This window comes from Equus przewalskii, chromosome 8, assembly GCF_037783145.1.
Source record: "Equus przewalskii isolate Varuska chromosome 8, EquPr2, whole genome shotgun sequence".
NCBI lineage: Eukaryota > Metazoa > Chordata > Mammalia > Perissodactyla > Equidae > Equus > Equus przewalskii.
In genome coordinates, this window is record NC_091838.1 from 15,189,733 (window position 1) to 15,195,454 (window position 5,722).

The following is a 5,722-nucleotide window of genomic DNA, read 5'->3' on the forward strand; positions in this document are numbered from 1 at the left end:
TCGGCTCAATTATTCTGTAAATCTAAAACTATAAGAATAAAGTCTATTAATTATTCATAAATGATAAAGAACAGATAAAACAAATAGAAAACCAACTCACTTTGAAGATGTAAACCCAAATATATTGATAAATACATTAAATGTAAATGATCTAAGCACTTCAAATAAAAGGCAGAGATTGTCAAACTGAATAAAAAGCAAGACTCAACTGTACGCTGTCTACAAGAAACATTAAATTAAAGACACTGATAGATTAAAAGTAAAAACATGGAAAAAGATATACCACATAAAAACTATTTATTAGAAAGCTGGCTATATTAATATCAGACATAGTAGACTTCAGATAAATAGGAATATTACCATGAATAAAGAGAAACTTTTCATAATAATAAAGAAATCAGTTCACCAAGAAGACATAATAATCATAAATATGTATACACCTAATAACAGAGCTTCAAAATACATTAAGCAGAAACTGATAAAACTAAAAGGAGAAACAGACAAGTCCACAACTGTTATCAGATATTTTAAACCTCCTGTCTCTATAATTGATAGAAATAGTCAGAAAAAAATCAGTAAGTGTAAAGAAGACTTAAATAATACTATCAATCAATTTGACCCAACATATCATCAGCAGGATACACATTCATTTCAAACACATATGGAACATTCACCAAGATAGACATAGAATAAATCTCAATTCTGGAACACAGAATAAGTCTCAATAAATTTAATGCCACAAAACAAATTTCAATAAATTTAACAGAAATAAAATCATACAAAGTATATTCTGAGACCACCACAACTGAATTAAAATAGAAATTAATTCCATAAAGATATCTGGAATATTCCAAAATATGTGGAATCTGAGCAATACATTTCTATATAATCCATATGTCAAGGAACCAGCCTAATTTTGTGGGGAAAAAAATCACAAAGGAACTTTGAAAACATTTTGAACTAAAGGAAAATGAGATTACAACATGTCAAAATTTGTGTCAACATATAAAGCAATGTTTAGGGAGAAATTTATAGCTATAAATGCTTATATTAGAAAAGAAGGTAGGTTCACAAAAAGCAATTGTCTAAGAATCCAGATTGGGGAGCTAGGAAAATAAAAGTTAATTAAACCTAAAGTAAATAGGAGAAAAGAAATTGTAAGGATAAGAGTGGAACACAATAAAACAGAAGACAAAAGAGAAAAACCAATTAAACAAAAACAAGTTCTTTGAAAAGTCTGACAAAATTGAAAAGAACCACTCGTTAAAAAAAAAGAGAAAACTCAATTACTAATATTAGAATTGAAAGAAGGAAAATCACTAAGATCCTACAGACACATAAAGTAAAGGCTGACAACTTAATTATTTATAGGGAACTATAAAAGACCTAGAACAGTGAAAACAATTTTGAAAAAGAACAAAGTTGTAGGATTTACACTACTTATTTCAATATAGCAACAGTAATCAGAACAGTATGCATTGGCCTAAGGATAGATATATAAAGCAATGGAACATGACAGACAGTCCAGTAATGGGCCCATATATATATATATATATATATATATATATATATATATATATGGTGAATTTATTATTTACACAGGTGCTAAAGTAATTCAGTGGAGAAAGGACAATATTTTCAACAAATTGTGCTGGAACAATTGGAAACCCACAGGGAAAAAATTAAATTCAATCCTTACTTCATACCACATAGAAGAATCATCCAAAAGGCTCAGAGACCTAAATGTTAAAATTATAGGCTTCTAGAAGAAAATACAGGAGAAAATCTTTGAGACTTTGGGATAATTATTGACTTGCTTTGGCCAACAAAATGTGAATGGGTATGAAGTGGAAGCTTTAAGAGCCAGGGCATAATTTACCATGTTCCCTTTTCCAGGCAATCATGAAAGTATCTGTCAAAATGGAACCTCTGTCAACCTGTGCCCCTGGGTGCATATGACAAGCAGAGATCCTGCCAATCACTTTAGGACAAGTAGCACGAGTGAGAGTAAAGCCTTTGTTATGTTAAGCCACTGAAATTTAAGCATTATTTGTTACTGAAGCATATTCTAGCCCTTTCAGTAATAAATGTATTGGTTACACAGTTCATATGCTATCTTTCTTAGAAATGTAAGGTCTTATTGGTATTTTTAATCTAGAAGGCTGGCAGATCATTGGTTGAGAACTTCTATCAAGCATGAAATTAAAAGTACAACCTCGATAAAGAGATGTGTTGTTAAAGGTGACTTGTGTCCACCCTCTGGGCAGTGCAAATAAAAATTGAAAAGCATTATTAAAGAGATCCAAGAGAATAGTATGAAATCATTTCTAGTGAACCACTGCTCTAGATTTTAAATCTCTACACTTTTATTCCACATAAAGATAAGCTTGTACTAACAGCCAAGCTCTGCCTTCTTACTAACCCTAAGAAAAATCACCAAAAAATGAAGAGTCCATTGCAACCAACTGGCTTAAAGACTAATTAAATTGCTTGAGTTTACGCTGGGCTTTAATTCTAAATACTACAATGACACACTTACTTTGTCTTTTCATTGTCTTCGTACGTAGCAAATAAATCAGTGTTTTTGACCCCAAATACTTCCCCTTTTTAACTGACAAATGGAAGTTAGAAATGGTATATCAACACTTCACCATGAAGCTATCAATTTCCTTCCCAGATTCTGATCCACGCACATTCTAAAAGATTAACACAAAATTTAATCCATGTATTTCTTCCCTTTCCCAAAATGCACACGTTGAGGCCACTTTACAACAACCAGGATCATCCAGTTTTGCGTGTGGAGCTTGTTAAATGCTGAGCCAAGAGAAAAGTCATCCTGATGGGAAGAAACAAAAAAGCTGTGTGGCTCTATGACTGCGGCCAGTGGATTGCATTCAGTCAACTTCTTTCCAGCATAATTCATCATTGACAGAGCCAATTTGAGAAAGCACGTTCTCTTACTGAATTAGGCCGAAGCCCTGCTGCCCTGCTCACCATTATATCCATAGACATGCCAAGAACACTGCTTTTTTTAGTTAGGCAACACAAACTAAAAGTCCCTCAAAGACATTTATAAACTGCGTACCTCACCATATCTATTGTTCAGATCTGTTTATAACCACTCAAAGAACATTCCTGAGAGCTCAGGAAGCATAATACTACAGCTTTTTACAAAGTAATAAGACTTCTGTGATAATACAATGACTATGTAATACATTTATCACAAAAATACATTTCCCTTTGTATACAAGTAACCTTTCATTTTAATATTTTCATGATCTATTGATTCCTATCGAGCCCATGGACACAGCATTAAGTAAATAATTCTCAAGACTATTCAACTGGAACCAACAATGCTTTATCCTTGCCATTAAAATTCTTCAAACTTTCATACCAAAACATTTTCCTTGACTTTATATCTAGTTAGAAATGGGGAAAATGAAATACTTTCAAGTCCTAAAAAGTGCAGACTTGCAACTCATAAATTAGAAATAAGAGGACTGGTTTTTCTGCTCATCTTCTCACAAGGTCTTTTTTAAAAGTTTTTTTAAACTTTTGTATTAATTTAAAAAGTTGCCATGGTATCTCAGTTTGATTAAGACCAGGAGATATCACAATCTAGAGTACTCATAATACATCAAATGAAACCTTACACAGCATACATTCAAACTCCTATCAATGTCATAAATGTTCTATGATTCCTGGCTTGTTAGCTTGTGGAGGCTGTGATAACCAAGGCATTTCACAGGTGTTTTAAACTAGATTGGATTGCCAAGAAATCTGTTTCTCCCCAACTATCCCTATCTATTATTAAATTGGGTCATTCAAAATCATTTCAGGGTTCAACACAAGTTGAAAATCAAATCCTTAGGTTCCTTCATCATGGAGTTTTGTCCCAAATATACAATACTAAAAAGAAATGTACATCATTGCCTTTGTGTCCTCTTTCACAAGCCTTTTGTTCAGAGATCAGCAAAGATCTACACAGACAGCAAACATGTGTTAAGCATTTACAATGTTCTAGTTACCATGCTAGACTCCAGGGTTATAAAAGTAAATAAGACACAATCCTGGTCTCAAGTTGTTTATAGTCTAGTGGAGAAAACATACTTTAATTCTGCAAAGATAGAGGCATTCTCATGGCATTATGGCATTTACTTTCCACATATAATGTAAGTTTGGTTGTTGACTGAACCATCTTAAATAAAGTCTAACCATAAAACTGTTCAATATACTACACTTGGCTGGCAAAACATTTTTATTTGGTACGTTTTGTTTATCTAAAACATATTTAGAAAATTTCTTGGTTTTTTTCATAAACCAATTTTTATTTATTTTTAAAAAGTGACTCCTGCAAAGGTCTGTCAATATTGCAAATTCTCTTTTTCCCAGGTCCTAAAAGATTCATGCTAAGCAAAACTGGACCATCTGCTTTATCCAAATCTCAGAAAACTTGACTTGAAAAGTAAGAATGGGTTCTCTGAATGTCAACCCATAAGATATTATTAGTGGACGCAGTCAAGGAACATTTCAGCTACCACTACTCTACATATCAAGGGTATAGGCCACATTTTCTTCTGTGGTAATCTAACCCTGTCTTCACCTGTAGACTAATGTCATATGCAAGCCAGATTAACTAAACAGTCACTTGATCCATAGATAGGTGGGGAATCAGAATTGTCCACCCCAAAATGTTCCTCATTGCCTTTTTTTTTTTTTTTTTTTGCTGAGGAAGATTCACCCTGAGCTAACCTCTGTTGCCAATATTCCACTTTTTTTGTGTGAGGAAGATTAGCCCTGAGCTAATATCTGTGCCAATACTCCTCTATTTTCTATGTGGGTCGCCACCACAACATGGCTGACAAGTGGTGTAGGTCTGTGCCCAAGATCTGAACCCAAGAACCCACGCTCTGAAGCAGAGTATGCTGAACTCAACCACTACACCAGGGACCCAGCCCCTGCCTTGACTATTTTTAAGGACAAAGGGCTCTGAAAGAAACTTTGACCTTCCCCCTAGTTGTCTAAAAGAATTTAAGATACAAGGCCTGTTCCAGGAAGGAGCTAACACCATAAGATAACGATAGTATAATGTAAACTAGGTGTGATAGACAGGAAGGCACTAGCAAGCCCATTTTTGTCAGATTTCTGTCTCTTGAGTCACATTGTCTATAGACAGCCCAGCAAACACTTGCTTACAAACATTTGCATTTCCATCTCCATGTAAATTGCCTTCCTCCCCTTTGAAGTCCCAAACTACTACCCCCAACATCCTCCTTTGTCTTTGGCTGAAGATGGTATTTAAGGTGGTGGCTCCAGACATTTTGGTGAGTTACTCAGTTTTGCCAGGTTTCTCCCAAATGTATACGTTATTAAACTTTGTTTAATTTTCTCCTCTTATTCTGTCTCATGTCAATTTAATTCTTAGACCAGCCAGAAGGACCTACAGGGTAGAGGAATAGTTCTTCCTGCCCTACAAATGACAAGTGTAATATTTTTTGATGTATATTAACAGGCTTTCCTCTTTCCCATACCTTGCAGACATCCTAATGTATCCACCTTCCTTGAGAAGCAGAGTGAGGAGATTAAGATTGTTGCAGCATTAATATAAACAGAAATAAAAGTTAACAATCACTTGGACCACAAAATAAAATTTTCAAGTCACCAACGATAAGAAGTAGTCTTGAAATTCAAGCTTTGTGTGAGAGAAAAGGAGTCTAAATTC